Source organism: Aquarana catesbeiana, linkage group LG03 (assembly GCF_042186555.1).
Source record: "Aquarana catesbeiana isolate 2022-GZ linkage group LG03, ASM4218655v1, whole genome shotgun sequence".
Lineage (NCBI taxonomy): Eukaryota > Metazoa > Chordata > Amphibia > Anura > Ranidae > Aquarana > Aquarana catesbeiana.
In genome coordinates this window covers 684,614,319-684,634,324 of record NC_133326.1, presented here as the reverse complement: position 1 = coordinate 684,634,324, position 20,006 = coordinate 684,614,319, and positions in this window count along the sequence as shown.

Below are 20,006 nucleotides of genomic sequence, written 5' to 3'. Positions count from 1 at the left end.
TATTACTAAATCTTCCATCCAAACCATTACATATCTGAACATTCATCTGCTACACAACCTGATAAAGGCCAGATAACCCGGATAAATTAAAGAAATATTATTTGCAGAGAAGGTCCAAAATTTTTACAAGGCCAATAATTTGGCCCATGAGTCATCTCCTTACACCTTTAGTTCAAATACTGGCATCTACTAAGATATCACAAAATTAGTTGCCAAGCAAAAAGAATTGATCTATATTTGGGTAGATTCAGGAACAAATAAGGAAATATGTTAAAATATTGATTGTAAAATTTTCTTAAGAAAAAAAGTTCTCAGACATGACGGTTTCTAATTCTTTAAATAGGTTTTTCATGACTTGAAAAGCCTAGAGCATCAGGATTTATCACACAATCAGCTGTGGGAACTTCCAACCCATCTCATCCTCAACCTTGTCCATCTCGAAAAATTTTACTTGATGGAAAACAAAACTGACAAACATTCCGGATGATTTCTTTGATAGGCTGAATTCTCTTGCTTATGTGTATCTTGACAAGAACCCGTAGAACTGCAACTGTGCCCTCCACTATTTGAAGGAATGAGTGGAAGGAAATGGGTATAATATCTATACTATACTGTCTGATGGGATAGTAGTTAATGAGGAGAAAAGTGTACTCTGTTCTGACGGGATCCCACTTATTGAATATAATATGGATGCTTGTAATGGCGAGGACCAATATATAATGACACCAGAAAAAAATACGCCAATAGATAAAGACACACAAGCGCTGCCAACCACTGCCAAGACCACAGAACCATGGATAAGGACAATGAAGACTACAACAGTGTTGTTCGCAAAAACTATACCTGTGCTGACCACTGAAGAGCATCCATGTCAGTTGCTACAACTACAAAAAGCAGAAGATTGACAAAACCAATCATGACGTCAACAAAACAGCCAGAGACAACTCCAACAGGCATGCCAGCTTGAACAACAAGAAAAATGACCACAAAAACATAAGATTGGCCATACATTATACAATTTTCTTGTAAAGTGCAGGATCACGTATATATAGCGAGGCCACCCTGTAGCAGTAAATCAACTATGGGGCGGTCTGCAAGTGTATAATGAAGATTTTAAACAACAAATATAATCAGAATTTTCCATGGGACCAATCCCCATTGGATGTTTACCCCTCTGTTTATTCTCAATCTCAAAAAGAAAGAGTGGATATCAGCGTGAACACCGACTTGGTTTACTTTTTACAAGGACTCTATGGGGTTGATTTACTAAAACTGGAGAGTACAAAATCTAGTGCAGCCATGCATGGTAGCCAATCAGCTTTTAAATTCAGCTTGTTCAATTAAACTTTGACAAAAACACCTAGAAACTGATTTTGGTTTCTATGCAGAGATGCACCAGATTTTCCATGCTTGAGTTTTAGTAAATCAACCCCAATGCCTATATCAGGGGTTGCAGGTGGAAAATGGAAAGGAGTGGTTCCTGTATATGCCACCCCCCACGACCCCTCCTGTCCGAATGTAAAACAGAATGTGACAGGGAGGCCGCACAGGCCCCCTGGAGCATGTGGGGGGGGGGGGTTGCCATTGTGACCCCTGATGCTACCCCAGTGGTTGGAGATGTGTGGTAAAGACACGTCACAACTATGAGGTTTTGGAATTAGGGTTGGTAAATGAATGGCTTAACGCAACACACATTAACGCGCATGCGCTAACACAGTGCAGAAGTGTAAATGGTCCCTTGGAGAGTATGTGATATTATTATGATCATTAACATGATCTATTTTTGTCTCTTTTTTAGCTGACTTCAGCCTCACCAAGGTTGCCACGAGTGCCTGTGGTTTGTTTCGGGATCTTTGGTCTCCTTTGTGCCAACCATGTCTCCTCTTCCTGTATCACAAAGGATACTAAAAGCAAAGGCATGAAAGAGACGTCTTGTGTTCAACTTGGCTTAACCAACGTCCCCATGAAGGAGATACCCCAAGATACCGGCATTCTTATCCTGAGTTTTAATAACCTGAAGGCCATCTCTACCTCAACCTTCAAGAGTATGAAACAGCTGGACTTAGCACACAATGCTTTGACTAGCATTTGAGGGCCAGCAGTTTCAACAAAGCAGAATCGGTGTGCCATTGCAGCCTTGTATTACTAAATCTTCCATCCAAACCTTTACACATCTGAGCATTTATCTGCCACACAACCCAGATAAAGGCCAGATAACCCTGATAAATTAAAGATAAATTATTTGCAGAGAAGGTCTAAAATTATTACAAAGCCAATCATCTATATTTTGGGCATACTCTCTTAAAGTCAGAAGCGGTCTGTTGCATACTAGCTTAGAAAAAATATCCAAAAAATGCCCCCCCCCCCAAAAAAAAACTGTGTACTCAGGGAGGGAAAACAAGCACACAGAATGGCTGCAAGAAAGTTCTTGCGTCTATTCAATAACTTGCAATGGCTTTAGTATACAGCTAAGAGATAAGGATAAATCACATTACAACTGTCATCAAGCTTAGTGGACAGAGGAGGAGGAGAGAACTTTTGCCAGGCAAAATTCTACAAAGAGGTAGAGTATAGACACAGAGAGAGCAAGAGGACGGTTCTGCGGGGTGCAATCCCAAAGAGAGAGGGAGAGAATGCGACTGAGCCACTGGAAGCCAGACAATGCAGAGCTGTCACTTGAGTGCAGAGAGTTGGAGTCACTTCCAGGATACAGCCCCTGCCGCACTGCCCACCAAAGCCGCCACAGACAACCCAGAGTGAGGAGACACCTACCCAGAGGAACTGTGTCACCAAAGATGGTGAGAGGGCCTTGCGGCCACTACCTTCTACCCCAGCTAGAGACTAAGACACTAGGAACTACCTGACTAGCTACCCTATAGCTAAAATACTGCCTGCCTTTGCTGACTGCCTTAAAGCACACCATCGGTTACCAGGCCCCAACGTTTAGCCGGCTGAGGAGTCAGGACTAAAAAACCTGCCCATAACAGTTGCTGCCCTGAGGTCTTTGTCTCTTTGCTTAGTTAAAGAGGTACCTCTTAGATGTTGTGACATACCCCAGTCAATCCCTTATAGTATATTTTAAACCAGTGTAGTATTATAATCATTTGTAGTGCATTTATCTACTTTTATCTACATTGTTTATTGCTGAGTTGCTAGTTCATGTGTTGATTTCAGTTAGAGGTATAGCACCTGATTTTAGCCACTTTGGCATAGTTATTACTCTGTCTAGCAGAGTGTCATACTTTACCTGCTGCATGCTAATTTATGTTCAAACTACAATTTATTCTACCCTGTATCAATTGATTAAATACTTTTATCACTACATGGGTGTGTGTCTATTTATTGGTAGTAACCCACAGCCAGGTAAAAGGCATTTTACACTTGTGTCTTTATTCATGTTTGCAGTGATTTGTATTCAACCATTTGTGTCAGGTGGGCTGAGGTTGTTCTTGTAGTCCAGCTGCAGAACAGAGAACCCAAAATTACCAAGCAGCTCCTTGGGGGTTGGCGCTACAAGAGTATAACACTATAGCGAAAATATTCAACTCAAGTTTTGCCTGTCTCTTTAGTCATTTTAGTTATTGTATTTTTGATTTGCTAGATCCACAGTCAGACTAAGGTCCATCCTAAAACATCAGAGACCTGTAACTCTGACTGTACCACTGACAATGCTGATGTCATCTTAAGAGGTAAGAGAGCAGCTTTTCTCTGCCCCTGCTGTGGTGTCAACTTCAAAATGGCCACCGAAAGGGTCTTATGGAAAGCTTTAAACAACCTCTCTATATTGGGATGCAAGCTTGACTAGCTCCCGCCACTTGTCACACAGTTTTTAAGGCCTTCTAGACAAAACCAAAAATGATGTGCAATCCCAAAAGCATGTCTGCTCTCCGTGCAAACATTTCCTCTAGGGGGCTCCAATCTTTCTAAACAAAGGGCCAGTTTACTGTCCTTTAGACTTTGGTGCAATAAAGAGGGGGGTTTGGGACTTTGAATGAGGCACATGAAAGGAACCATATATAGAATCAAAAACATTTATTAAACAAGTGTAGCACACTGGTGTTTAGACAGGGTTTCTAACAAATTTAGTTTGCCAGGTAGTAATTGTCCTGGCTGATTGATAGAAGATCCACTGATTCCTCCCTAAATTCTGGAATTGCTGCACCTTTTCTCTTTTGTCACTAGGTGGCACTGTGGCTGGTAACATTAGATTGACAGGGGCTTAGCAAGGTCAGATCATGAATGGATGGGGTGTCTCAGCCAAATGGCGGGGGTTTCTTTTAGTTCCTTGGCCTGCTGGGAGAGCCTATTTATTTGGGTGGAGTCAAGTGATCGGTGTTCTGTGCCACCTGGATGGCTGTCTGGGTGGATGTGTGTTATGCTGCAAGGCCGGAAGCCTAAGGCCTATCCTGGGGGCGCCTGGCTGCTAGGCTGCCTGAGGTCTATCCAGGAGCAGGAGAAGCAGTGTAGGGTTGAGACTACAGGATTGGAGTCCAACCGAGTTGCGAAGGATCACCTGGACGGGGAACCAGTTGTGGTCGGGGGTGGAGGGGAAGCTGTCGCCACTAAGGGCCCATCCACCTTGTTACTGCAGACTACTGTGAGTAAGCTGAAGCAAGTACCAGAGCCGTCTTCTCACCAGCCTGGGATGGTGAAAAAGTGGGAAAGCACCAGCAAGTGCCAAGCCAGGGACCCAGCAGGATAGTGAGGGTGACACTTGAGGAAGGAGTATACAGTGGGATAGCTGTGGAAGAGCTCAGGGGATCCAGTGATAACTGGGATCTGGAAGTCTAGTGATAGACTGGGAGCTCAGTGAGTGAAGATCTACAGTGTGATACTGTGAGATAAGAAATGGACTGTTCTGTGTTACCAAGAGTTATGTACAACTACCGTTAGTAACTGTTGCGAGATTAGTTGCCATAGGAGACAGCGGTCCTACCTATACAGAAGTGTTATCTGGCTGGAAGCCTTCCACTGTATAGCTGTCTACCTATAGAACTCTCGGAGTCTGTCAATCCATCTACTCAAGGGTGTCCCGGCCCTAACCCCCTCTCCCACCGTTCTGTTAAGAGACAATAAATCTCTTGTTCGCATTCAAAAAGTGACTGGCGCCCATCAATTCTTCTTGCATCACACCCAATATGCCTTGTAACTCACTCTACAAGGAAGGATGTCAGCTCTCCCCAACCCTTGAGGTCACCATTAGGCCTCTGGGACCCTGCTACACAAGTATACACAACATGGCATATCCAAAGTTATTAATGCTACAATGTGAATGGTTTGCTGGTATAATAACCATGGCCCAATGCATTAAATGTATAAAACAAGGTAAGAACATGACACTATACAATATATGATACCGTGAGCCAATGTTGCTCCATATAAAGGATCACTTGAAAGACAAAAGTATAAAACGTAAATTACATTGTGTGTTAAAAACATATATGTATTGAAAACCTTGATGCGTTTCGGGGGTTGTTCTACCTCATCAGGAGCGAATGCATATGACATATCTGTAGAAAAAATATATATATAACCAATATGATCTAATATTAACACCAATGAGGGGGAAGATTAAAAAAAAGAAAAGGAGCAAAAGAATCCAGTAGGGGGGAAGATATCCATCCCCCTACTTACATGTTGGTTCAGCGTATCAAATGAAGGGGTTAAAATTGCACATGCCTGGGAAATCATGAAAAACTATGGTACTCATACTGAGCAAGTGGTCCTCTGCTGAGAGTTATGCTTGAACCACTTCAATACCGGGCACTTTCCCCCATTCCTGCCCAGGCCAATTTCAACTTTCAGCGATGTCCCTTTTTAAATGTCCCTTTTTAAAAACGCTGTCCCTTTTTAAATACACTGTACCCAAACAAAATCTTTATCATTTTGTTCCCACAAATAGAGCTTCCTTTTGGTGGTATTTGATCACCTCTGGGATTTTTATCTTCTGCTAAACAAATAAAAAAAGACCCAAAATGTTGAAAAAAAACCTTTTGCTTTGTTTCTGTTACAAAACGTTGTAAATAAGTACGTTTTCTCCTTCACTGATGGGCACTGATAAGGCTGCACTGACGGGCACTAAAAAGGTGGCACTGATGGACACTGATGAGGTGTCAGCCAAAGGGGGGGGCATCGATGAGGTGGCACTCATGGGCACTAATATGCGGCACTGATGGGCTCTGATAGATGGCACTGATATGCAGCACTGATGGGAATTGATAGCGGTACTGATGGGCACTCATAGAAGGCACTGATGGGCACTGATAGGCGACACTGATGGGTGGCACTGGTGTACACTGATGGGTGGCACTGGTGTACACTGATGGGTGGCACTGATGGGCATCACTGATAAGGAGGCACTGGCAGGCATTAGTGATGGGTACTGATTGGCATCCCTGGTGGCCATGGGTGGCATACCTGGTGGTCAGGGCTGGACTTACTATAGGGCTTGAGTGGGCTCAAGCCCATGGGCCCTGCCCAATAGGGGCCCCGCGGCGCTCGCGCTATAGCGCGGACGCCAATTGCCGGGAGGGCGTCCCTGGCCGTCCTCCCGCGGGCGTGCATCGGGGAAGTTCTGTGTTGGCGTGTCCCTTGAACACAGCCAATCACAGATCGTGCTAAATGGCCAATCACAGCGGCCATTTAGCACTCGTCCAATGAGAGGTGATTTCATATGAGATCATCTCTCATCACTGGCTCTCCCTCCTCACACAGAGACAGCATGTGAGGAGGGAGAGCTTCCATGCTGCAGCGGTGAGTGAACACTCACATTAGTTACAGTTACACAACACCACACAACATAGTGCCATCTATCCCGACTCCCCAGTGCCACCTATCAGTGCCAAATGTCCCCAGTGCCACCTATCATTGCCACCTGCCTCCAGTGCCACCTGCCCCAGTGCCACCTGTCAGTGTCACGTGTCATCAGTGCCATCTGTCAGCAGTGCCACCTGTCCCCAGTGCCACCTGTCAGTGTCACGTGTCATGAGTGCCACGTATCAGTGCCATCTGTCATCAGTGCCACCTATCCCCAGTGCCACCTGTCAGTGTCACGTGTCATCAGTGCCACGTATTAGTGCATCTGTCATCAGTGCCACGTATTAGTGCCATCTGTCATCAGTGTCACGTGTCATCAGTGCCACGTATTAGTGCCATCTGTCATCAGTGCCACATATTAGTGCCATCTGTCATCAGTGCCATGTATTAGTGCCATCTGTCATCATTGCCACATATCAGTGCCATCTGTCATCAGTGCCAGATAGATAAAGAAGGTAGGGCCCGAAAGTGACTCAAGCCCAGGGGCCCCCACCACCCTAAGTCCTGCCCTGCTGGTGGTCACAAGTGGTGGGCATCCCTGGTGGTGTCCCTGGTGGTCCTGGGTGGGCACCCTGGGGGGGGGCTGCGCTGATAATCAATCAGAGCAGACCCCCGTCAGGGAAGCAATCCATCGTCTCTCCTCTAATTGACAGACGCGAGTGAGGAAAAGCCGATACACAGCTTTTCCTGTTTACACTGTGATCAGCTGTGATTGGACACAGCTGATCACCTGGTAAAAAGTCTCCATCGGAGACTCTTTACCTAGATCGGAATTGCGGTGTGCCAGACTGACACGCCGCACTACCGATCGCCACGCCGCGTGCCCCCGGTTGAGCGTGCCAGCTCATTATCCTGATCACGTCATATGACATCCGGTCAGGATAACTAAACCACTTTGCGCACGTTATATTGCTATATGGCGGGCGGGAAGTGGTTAAAGACTCACAGCAGGTGTGACCTTGTTAGGCAGGGAAACAGTAGAGTGCATTTTGCTTTTTTCATCCATCCTAAAACACACTGACACTGATACTAAAATGCTCTTTTTTAAATCCTACCTAACATACACTGACCCTAACTTTTTATTCTGACCATGACCTTACACCAACCCTTGATCCTAACACCAACCCTGACCCAGATCAAGCCCTGTTTCAGCAATTTTATATTTATTTTTTATTAACATTAGTATCATTATTTTTTTACACACACTTTTCTATTCACAATCTTCTCCTCTAGCAAGGAGAAAATCATAGAATATATTATATAATGTATCTTATATGTATATAATGTATGTTTTTCTCCATTCAAAAGGAGAAGAAAACACAGGGGTGGGCTGTACAGAGACCAATGCTGTGATAGCCAGGGCTGGCGCAAGGATTTTTGACACCCTAGGCGAAACCTCATTTTGCCGCCCCCCCCCCCCCCTTGGCTCTACTCCTGACTCCACCTCCCTTGCCCTCCACCCCCTTTGCCCTTTTTAATGAAGCACCCATCAAATGCAGCCTCACCAGTGCCCATCAATGAAGCCTCACCAGTGCCCATCAGTGCAGCCTCACCAGCGCCCATCAATACAGCCTACCAGCGGCCATCAATGCAGCCTCACCAGTGCCCATCAATGCAGCCTCACCAGTGCCCATCAATGCAGCAGCCTACCAGCGCCCATTAAATGCAGCCTCACCAGCGCCCATCATTGAATGTTTGCTTTGTTCCATTCATTCAGGAGTCGGGACACAGACACAGTCCTCCACTGCGCTTGCGCCTCTGACACTATGTGCAAACGGAGCGGCGTCTACCTGCGGATGCTGAGACTTAATTGCTTGCTGCAGAGAGAGGAGAGTAGGAACACCAGTGGCCAGGCACCCTAGGCAGCAGCCTAGTTTGCCTAGTGGTAGCAGCGGCCCTGGTGATAGCCTAAACCGATTTTAGGGTCTCAGCTCCAGCATCTATGTCCCCCATTTGGTGTGTTCCTATGAGGGTGCAGGTCAGGCTAGGAGTCCGCCACAGAACAAGTAGAGACTAACATGACTAAACCCTGTGGGTAGGGCGAAACATGTTGAGGGCATGACCTGGATGAATTTAGGCTGAGGCTGTTATCACTTGTTACGTGCTGGGCTTGTATGGTACGCAGCAACTGTGTTAGCCTATCAGAGCCTATCAAAGCAATCATGTGATTGGGAGCCGGTCCTCCCAGTTCCCAATCATTAGTAGGAGACCTGAATCTGTCCATGACAGCTCGGTCTCTGTGCTGGGAGCAGCCTGTGGAGCGCACTCTCAGCACATACACAGTAGCATATATATGTGGCCCCTATGGATAAAGATCCACTTCTGCAAAGCCGCATATATTCTTGCCCTCGGCGAGAAGGGTTTAAGGCGTGATATGTTTGGTATCTATATACTGGTCACAAACTCATCTTTTATATTTTACCCCAAAAAATGGGTATTGGATTTTGATTGTTTGCATTAAAATTATATTTAGTGTATACTGTCTCCTCTAATGTTGTAAAGCACTGTGCAAACTTGGCGCTATATAAATCCTGTATAATAATAATAATAATTATTATTATTATTATTATTATTATTTTCCCTGAAAATGGAAATTAAAGAGTGGTTTAATGCATTTATTAAATGCAAGCAGTGTAAACCTGGTATCGGCCTCTTGCAGTCCTTGTACAGCAGCACTGGAGTGCGAGAGGAATAAGCAGTACACGTTTCCAAAAAGTTTCTATGCTTACAGGAAGCATGCTGATGGGAGGAGAGAGCAGAGTGACAGAGAGATGAGCTCATCATTGTGCTGCTTCTGCTTTTACTGTCCAGTCACATTGGAGGGGGGCAGGTCCAGGACAACCTGGGCTCAGAGGAAGTGTGTTGAATGATGCTGGCTGTCACACCAAGGACATCTAATGGCAGAAAGAAGTACTGTGGGGAAAGTCTCTGGATTGAAGGTGCATATTACATCAAAAGCTGGATTTGGTATTTCACCTTTTAATGGGCTATTCGATTTTATCCTGTTATTTTTGGCCTGAATTCTGCCAGTTTTGGTTATACATACGTTTTATTTCTTTGACTTCAATGTCAGCATGCTCTGCAATGTAGAGCGTGCCCCTGGTATCGGGGACACTAATAGCCTTGGCTCGGGTTAGAAGACTAATTTAACTGCTCTCTGTTCTCTTGATTCCCAGGACAACAAACTATTTCTTTTCCTCCCAATGCACTTTTACAAAGGACACAGAATGTGACCCGTGGAATTTATTTCCACTCCTTGATTGACAGCGCCATGTGGGCAGCTGCCAGCGGGCACAGCGCGCAGGATGCCGTCTAAGATATAATGTGACAGGGGAATTGAGAGTCTTATCGTGTCTCAGCCTTGACTCCTTCAAGGTTCTAAGTGCCACCCTCTTGAGAAGATGCCATACATGGCTGGAGAACACGGACGCAAATGTTCTTTTTCAACTCTTTTACATGTCAATGGTCCACAATCTAAAAGCTCCTATCCACCCAAAACTGATATTTGGATGTTAGAGAGGTAAGCTCCCTAACAATCTCTTCTTTTTCTTAGGAGTTCTATTGGTTAGATCCCTACACTAAATTCCCAGGTCTGTACCTCTGCTGTTCCCATTATAAGGGGTTTCCACCATCCCTGTGCTGAGTTCCCGGGTCTGTACACCTGCTGTGCCCATTATGAGGGTTTCTCACCATCCCTGTGCTGAGTTCCTGAGTCCGTACACCTGCTGTGCCCATTACGAGGGGTTCTCACCATCCCTGCACTGAGTTCCCAGGTCTGTACACCTGCTGTGCCGATTATGAGGGGTTCCCACCATCCCAGTGCTGAGTTCCTGGGTCTGTACCTGCTGTGCCCAATAGGAGGGGTTCCCACCATCCCTGCATTGAGTTCCCTGGTTTGTACACCTGCTGTGCCAATTACGAGGGGTTAATTTTGTTTATTGAAAAAATCTTACAAACAACAACTTATATACAATAAAACCATAATAAATAAATAAAACATATTTACAAAATAATTGAATATGACTATACAAAACAAGAACATAATAAATGGTGCAAACCAAATTGTGCACAACACAATCCCTACGGGAGAGCCAAACTAAAGGGCCGTACACACGATCGGACTTTTTGACAACAAACATGCAAATTAGCTGTTTTGGAGCAACATCCGACCGTGTGTACGCTCCATCGGACAACTTTTTCAGTTTCCATCGGACTTTTGTTGGCCGTGCGAACGGCCACAAAAGTCCGATGGAGCAAAGTCCGATCGTGTGTACACAAAGCCATCGGACTTTTGTACAAACTACAGTACGCAGCCGCGAGAATATTTCCAGCACGATCCCGCGCTGGTTCTCGGCGGCAGGGTACTGTACATCTCGCGCTGGCTGCAATAGGAAAAACACATTTTCCTACTGCGGCTAGCGTGAGAGGGAATTCCCCTCTGGGGAATACCAAGCCCTTCGGTCTGGTATGGATTTTAAGGGGAACCCCTACGCCGAAAAAACGGCGTGGGGGTCCCCCCCAAACCCATACCAGACCCTTATCCGAGCACGCAGCCTGGCCGGTCAGGAAAGGGAGTGGGGACGAGCGAGCACCCCCCCCCCTCCTGAGCCGTACCAGGCCGCATGCCCTCAACATGGGGGGTGGGAGCTTTGGGGGAGGGGGCGCCCTGCGGGCCCCCCACCCCAAAGCACCTTGTCCCCATGTTGATGAGGACAAGGGTCTCTTCCCGACAACCCTGGCCGTTGGTCGTCGGGGTCTGCAGGCAGGGGGCTTATCGGAATCAGGGACCCCCGAAGTCGGAAGAAGACCCCCGAAGTCGGAAGAGGACCCCCGAAGTTGGAAGAAGACCCCGGAGCTGCCTAATAAATTACTTTAAAAACCTGTGTACTGTGTTTTATTGACACTTTTTTCCCTAGGTGAATGGGTAGGGGTACGATGTACCCCATACTCATTCACATAGGGTGGGGGGCCGGGATCTGGGGGCCCCCTTATTAAAGGCCCCACACCCGCAGACCCCGACAACCAACGGCCAGGGTTGTCGGGAAGAGGCCCTTGTCCTCATCAACATGGGGACAAGGTGCTTTGGGGTGGGGGGGTCGCAGGGCGCCCCCTTCCCCCAAAGCACCCACCCCCCATGTTGAGTGCATGCGGCCTGGTACAGCTCAGGAGGGGGGCGGGCGCTCGTTCGTCCCCACCCCCTTTTCTGACCGGCCGGGCTGCGTGCTCGGATAAGGGTTTGGTATGGATTTTGGGGGGACCCCCACAACGTTTTTTCGGCGTAGGGGGTTCTTCTTAATATCCATACCAGACCTAAGGGCCTGGTATGCCCCTGGAGGGGAACCCATGCCGGTTTTTTATTTAAAATTTGGCGTGGAGTTCCCCCTCAAGATTCATACCAAACAAAGTACCTGGCATTGGCGGGGATCCAAAGGGTGGTGGTAAAGAGCTGAAAAGCCACGTGATATGGTGAAAGTTGGCTGGAAAAGTCCTGTCGTCTGTATGCAAGACAAACTTTTGGGCAACGCCCTTTGTACAAAAATCCAAGGGAAAGTTTGTACAAAGTCCTATGGTGTGTATGGGGCTTAAGGAACATCACCATCACCATGCATGTAGCCTTTTATCAAAAATATATTTGATCTTGAAAATCTAGGGGAGTGAATCAAGAATACAAAGAAAAGCCGCACACCCCGAGATCAACAGGCAGCAGCTACAGAGTCCTGATATTCCTCCACGCCCTTATCCAGGCCTCCTGCTGCCACCTGCCTTTCTCAAGACCCTGAATCTTCCCAAACTCACCCAGAATGTCCTGCACCACCACTTCGACAGGGAGGATTTTACTCCGTAAGGATACCTGACACCGTGCACACCACGTGAAATAACGGACTACTAGACTAACTAAAAAAAGTGTTTCCAAATCATAATCCCGAGTCTGGAATGCCTCATACACCCACTCTGCATAACTCATATGGGGGAGGAAGGGTATACTCAGAGCCCTCCCCACCCTCTTGTACACCTCTATATTAAAAGGGCATTGAAGTAGAAAGTGATCCATAGACTCCTCCACACTCCACTCTCGGGCAGCCCCGATCACTCATGGAAAGAAGTTTCAAGTTGCCCTTCACATATAGTTTTCCATGAAAGGCAAGCCAAGCCTGATCCCTAAACTTCATTGGGATTCTGTCCAAATTAATCAATCGCAAACCCACCCCCAAAACCAGGCTTGGGCAATCCCTCAAGGCCAGTGGCTCGCAAAAAGCAGAGCTCATGATCCGCTTCTCAAGAAGTTTCCTTGGAAGAGATCTGACTTCTCCTGCTGTTACTTGCCACTGCCGAAGCATTTTCAAATACGGGGCAACATAAGCCGGGAGCTGTTCATGCTTGACCCTCAGGCTTTTCACTGTCCCACCATTTTCCCAGTCTCGCAGAAAGGGCCTAAACCAGGACTGGAAAATACCAACCCACCCAGGCGGTCTCTCTGCCAACATGTTACCAAGATTGTACTTCACAAACATCAGAGAGAAAAAGACTACAGGGTTGACCATCCCTAGACCACCCTCCCACCTAGAAAGGTAAGTCACATTCCTTTTGACAAGGTTTATTCTATTCCCCCATAACAGATGGAAGAAACAACTATAGATCCTGGTATAGAGAGAAACTGGCAAAATGCAAACAAAACTGACATACAGAAAAATCAGAATCAGGTAAGTCTTGATCAGATCAACCTTTTCCCTCAAGGAAAGCTGCCAACCTTTCCAGCTTGCCACCTTGGCATCGGCATTCTCCAACCTGTTCACCCAATTTGCATGACCATAGTCACCTGGGCCGAATTCAATGCCTAGAACTCGAATTTTTTTGTTGGGGCTCCGGGAAGTCATCCGGGAGAACAAAGCTCTCACCTTCCATGCCCATCCAGAAAGCTTCACACTTGTCCTGGTTGACCTTTGAACCTGATGCCTCTGCATACTGCCCTATCACTGAGACCACCTCCTGCACCTCCCCAGCCCCAGAGATAAAAACAGAAACATCATCAGCATAGGCCACAACCTTCAAAGGAGGCTTACCAGCGATGCCCAAAAGGTACCCCACACAAAGGTCCACTCTCTAGCCTTTTAATGAAGGGGTCGATTGCAAACACATATAGCAGAGGACTCAATGGACACTCCTGACGCACACCCGAGCCGATCGCAAAGGGCTGCCCGACCCAACCATTAACCAGAGGAAAGCTTTCAGCTCCTTTGTACAAAATCTTGAGCCAATCAATGAAACCCCCCTCCAGGAGCCACAAGTACTCATGATTAACCCGATCAAAGGCCTTAGTGTGATCCAATGTCAGCAAAAATTTACCCCAACCACCAGCCCTACAACGCTCCAAGGCCTCCCAGACAGCTAACACCGCTGAGAAAATGCTTCTACCTTGGACTGAACAGTGCTGGTGGCGGGATAACAAACTGCCTGCAACTGGTGATAATCGCCAGAAGAAAATCTTTGCCAGTATCTTTCTATCGACATTAATGTGCACACTGAAATATTTCGTTTCGGAATTTCGTTTTGGTCCAAAAAATAAATTTATTTAGTTACTCCCGAAATTAATTTTTATTTATTTAGTTTTTCGTTAAAAATTGCATTCGTCCGAAAATCCAAATTGAGGTCGAATCTGTCATTGAAGGCTCATGGTGTCTGTCGAATGTTCAAAGAAGATTCGACGGAGCAGCTAAACTGTACGACGCCGTATAGTTTACCTGCTCCGTCGAATCTTCTTAGAACTTTCAACAGACACCATAAGCCAAAGTACGTGTGTACTTAGTTCTAGCTATTTTAGGCCCCTTTCACACGGGACGGATCCGTGTTGATCTGCCCCGTGTTTATCCGCTGCTCAGTGGGGATCGCTCCGTTTTCCCCAGCTGAGCAGGCAGATGACAGGGCGGGACCCGCACACTGTGCAGGGACCGCCCTGTCAGATCTCCGCTCTCCCCTATGGGGGATCAGAGGAACACGGACCGTCTGTCCGTGTTCCTCCGATCCGCTCTGCAGACGGATAGAAAAATAGGATTTTCTTCCGTCCGCAGAATCGGACGAGAGCGGAGCCGGACAACATCGGGTGTTAGCGGATGTACATCCGCTGGCACCCGCTATCCCATAGGGATGCATGTATGTCCGTATTTCATCCGAAAACGGATGGATGAAATACGGACATACGGTCCGCATGTGTGAAAGGGGCCTAACTGCTCCTCCTCTTTGGTTACAATCAGCCAATAACATTCATCATCATCATTATTTTTATTTATCTTTTCTCCCCTACGTCGAATCTTTTCTCCCCTACGTCGAATCTTTTCTCCCCTATGTCGAATCTTTTCTCTCTATGTAGAATAATCTTGGACTAATAGAGTTAAAGTTAGGCACATTCGACCACAGGTTTGATGGACACAGATTGTTATTTTCATCATCATGTCGAATCTTCTATCTATATCGAACTGTTGTAGCAACGAAAACGAAAATAAAGCATTTGTTAATGTCGGATCTTTTGTTTTTCGGATTCTGCACTTTCGTTATCGTTTGTTAAAACGATAACGAAAATACCTGAAATTCGGACGAAAATGCATTCAGACGAAAACGAATGCACATGTCTAATTAAGAAGACTAATGGGGCGCCAAATCCCAATCATCGAAGGTTCTTTACCCTTTAACAGAACGATCACTGCAGATTGCCTCATGGAGGGTGGGAGAGAACCCTCATTCAAACAGCCATTAAAAACCTCTGCAAGGTAGGGAGCCAGGATCGTCTTAAAACATTTATAGAACTCGGCTGTAAAACCATCTGGCCCCGGCGTTTTCTTGATGGCTAGTTTATCAATAGCCTGGATTACCTCATCTGCAGTGATTTCATCTGTCAAATTCATCAAAGGAACATTACTTTCCAGTCCTGGTGTAGAGTCCAAAAAACCCAACATCCTTGTCCGATCAGGAGATCGACATAGTATGACCTGACAACCTCCAGGATCCCTGACCTAGACTTCGTCAGTGAGCCCGTACTGTCCCTCAGGCCATTGACCATCTTAACTGCTACGCTCTGTTTACAGTTCTGGTAAGGGTCAGGCGAATGGTATTTCCCGTAATCCCTCTCCTGAACCAAAGAGGCGTGCCGGTCATATTGATGTCTCCTAAGGAGGAGCTTCACCTCAGAGATTGCCCCAGAATCTCCTCCATTCCAAACAAGGCGGTCAAGTTTCCTCCGCAAACGCTTTGTAGGTGATATACTTATCTTGCTGCTTCTTTCTTCCTATGGCCTTGAAAAGCCCAATAGTCCGCTGTTTAACAAGCTCCCACCATTCTGACTTGCTGTTGCAAAAGTCTAGGATCGTTACCTGTGCTTCAAAAAAATCCTCCAAGGATTGTTGTACTCTCTCGTCTTCCAGGAGGGCCGAATTCAATCTCCAGATACCCCTCCCCCTAGGTGGCATGTCTGGGGCATTCAGAGTCACAGATAGAATACAGTGATCAGAAAACTCCACTGCCCGACACACAGGTGCCGAAAAAGCGGAGTCTCTAAAAAAAACCTATCTATCCTACTCTGACTATTACCTCGCTGAAAAGGGAACCCCGTGCTGTCTGGGCAGCGCTTAATGTGCGCATCTACCAGACCTGCTTCTCTAACTATCACATTAAGAAAAAGGGTGTCATAGCCCAGCTTATCTCTGAAACCTCTCCTGTCTTTAGACCTAGTAATGGTGTTGAAATCACCTCCAAAGATAACCTGCTGGGCCGTAAAAAGAAAAGGCTTAATCTTTGTAAAGAGGCATTTCCTGTCCCACTTCGTCTGGGGACCATAGATGTTAATCAGGCGCAAGTCCTGCCCCTTCACAGAGACGTCTAAGACCATGCATCTCCCTATCTCTACCTCAATTACCCGCCGCCACGTTACCATACTAGAAAAAAGGACTGCAACTCCGCTGTAAGGCTCGGCCGCAAGAGAACAAAATGAGGGACCACGTCTCCACTCCTTCTTTGCCAGATATATATCGGCCAGACTACTCAGATGGGTTTCTTGCAAAAACAAAATGTCAGCATCAAACTTACTGAGCAAAAATAAGGCCATATGACGAGCACTTACTGATCTTAAGCTGGCAACATTAATGGTTGCCACTTTTAACGGAGTGGGAACTGCCATTAGGGTAGTTGAGGCAGCCGTTTCTTAGCCTGACTACTCCCTCTTCCTGGAGAACCAGGGCGCTTTGTTGCACCCTGGCACTCATCATCCATAGAGGATGCCGAACTGAACGAGTCCCATTCATCATCATCATCATCATCAGACAGGACCTTAAACTTATTTTCCAAAGGCAAAACTTTAGGATTTAAGGTAACTGAACCCCTTTTTTTCCTTCTTTTGCCCTTCCTCCTCCTATCCTCCAACCACTCCATATCATCCTTAGACAAACCAGACTCAACAGCCTCCCCACACCTATCCTCCCCTTCACCCCCCTCCCCCCCACTCCCCCTTCCCTTATCCACCACCAGGCCAGCCTCTCCACCATTTTCCCCACTCCTCTGCATCCCACGATCCTCAATAGAAATCCTGCAGCGTCGGGGGAGGGGGACTGGCACCACACCTAAAGCACCTGCCTCAGCACCCCTTGCTGCCTCTGCAATTTTAGAAGACACAGACACAGAAGGATTGGACACATTTTCGGCAACTGATACCTTACCTACAGAAGACACGGGCACACTGGGTAAATGCACAGACTGGGGAGACATAGACACATTATGTATTGGCACAGACTGGGGCACCACAGATTGGGTAGACACATTAGGTATTGGCACAGACTCAGATGGACTCACGGGCACCCCAGCTGCTGAGCTCTGAGCATCCTCCATGTCCAGGCGGAAGAACTCTCTCATAAGCTCAGGATTGTTGTGCATTGCCTCAGGGCACTGACTGTAAGGATGTCCCACCGCATTGCACAGATTGCACCTGATGATATTACAGTCCTTCGCCAAATACACTGACACAGAGAGCACTTCATCACTGGACAGGAGGATGCAAGATGCCCTTTATCACCACACTTATTGCAGAGCTTTGGCTGGCCTGGATAAAAGATGGTCAGCCTGTCCCTCCCCAGGAAAGCTGAGGATGGCAGATGCTGGACGACATTGTCAACGACCTTTAATTTTAGCTGCACAGACCATCCCCCCGTCCATATTCCCCGATCGTCCACAATCTTTTTTAGGGGGCTCAGGACGTCTCCATACCTCCTCAACCAAACAGTTAAATCCCCTTGCAGTATGGATTCATTACGGACAAGAATTTTGACCATTTTAATGAGGGGCTGGCGTGAAACAAGCTTGGGGATGAGCCCTCTCCAGTCCAGCAGGCCCCTACACACGTGCTCATACTTCTCCCAAAATATGTCCAAAGACTCCAGACGGATAAAGGACAAATCATACTCATAGGAACCTGCCGGACTGATCAGGGGGAAGATATCTGTGGGTGTAAACCCCATCTGCAGGATTTTATCCACCACTGCCCTCCTATGTGGGGGGATTCCACCGCCCTCCCATTTTAATTGAACAACATTCCTCCTTTGAAACAGGGAGGAAGATAAACCATTTTCATGCTCCTTTCCTGCTTGCTGCCCCTTCCCAGAACTTATGGCAGCAACACCAGCATAAGTTTTTCTTACACCAGCAGCATTTGCACTCTTGTCCTTAGACACATTCAAACCTGCTGGCAGAGAGTCTGAATCAGCTGTAATAGCAGTCTTCTGATTAGTAGAGGCAGGACCCGCCCTCTCCCCCTGCTCTGAACACTCAGCTTCTTTTCTGGGATCAATCACAGTCTTGGCTGCTGCAGACTCCAGGAGAGTTGTAGCACTACTGCACCCAGCATCTCCTCCACCATTCACAGCAACAGCCGCTGTGCCTGGTCCAGGCAAAGTCACTGTATTGTCCACGGACCTCTCTGCAGACTGAAGCTGACAGTTATTAGCAAATGTTATTGCATGCTGTACATTGTCTATGGGTCTGGGCTGACTGCCTGTAGCACTACAACCCTTAGCAAGCCCATTGTTATTAAAGTTCACACCATCCTGCACACACAGTGTACCTGCACCTCCTTGCTGTGTTGTCACCTCTGCGATGTTATGGCTGATGCTGGTATCAGACTTCCTCCCAGTTACTGCAGACTTAATGGTGGATCTTGCTCTCTCTGCAAGTCTTTCTTCCACAGGGCTAGGAACGGTGTCCATCTTCTCCTCATCATCCCAGGAAGCCGCATCCGGAGGAGATTCCAGCTTACTGATGAAATCCAGCATGCCAGAAACTTCAACCTCCTCCGATGTTCCATATTGCTGGGGAGGGAGGGGGATAGAGTCCTCCGCCATTAAGGACTCAGCAGATGTCTGAGGTGTTGAAGAGCTGGGCTCATCCTCTTGGCCCACTTTCTCACTCACTGCTGAGTCTGTCTGTACCTGCATCTCCTCACTGGTTGGGTCACCCTCCATGCAGGAAGCGGCTCCTCTCCTCATTTGGCTAAACCGTTCTTCATTTTTATACTTTTCTTTAAAAGCTCAACTACTCTCCTTCAGAGAACTCACCAATTCTTTCTGCTTCCGCAGAGCTTGTTCCAGGTCTTTCAACTCAGGCCTCAGAGCCGGTCTCTTCTTACTGAACACTTTGGCACAAATCTGCTCTTTCTTTTTAAATTCAGTTTTCAAAGCTACCAACATCTCCTCTTCCTTCTCAATCCGCTTCAGTGTTTCAACAACCCTCCGTCTAAAGGCAGACAGGGACTCATCTTTCCTTGGGCCAGGCCCAGAATCTTCCACAGGCTGAGGCCCAGTCACAGGCCTATCCAGGGGGCCCCCGCCAGGGTCCTCCCCAGGATCCAGCATCTCTCCTGGGGCAGAGAAGCAACTCTAGCCCCTGGTCTCTGGAAGCACAGGAGCAAAGGAACTAGCAACCTCACACCTCACTGTCAAGGAGCAGAATGGCAGTTTCCCACCATCCCTGTGCTGAGTTCTTGGGTCTGTACCTGCTGTGCACATTATGAGGGGTTCCCACCATCCCTGCATCAATTTCCCTGGTTTGTACTCCTGCTGTGTCCATTATGAGATATTCTCACCATCCCTGTATTGAATTCCCAGGTCTGTACACCTGCTGTGCCCATTATGAAGGGTTCCCACCATCCCAGTGCTGAG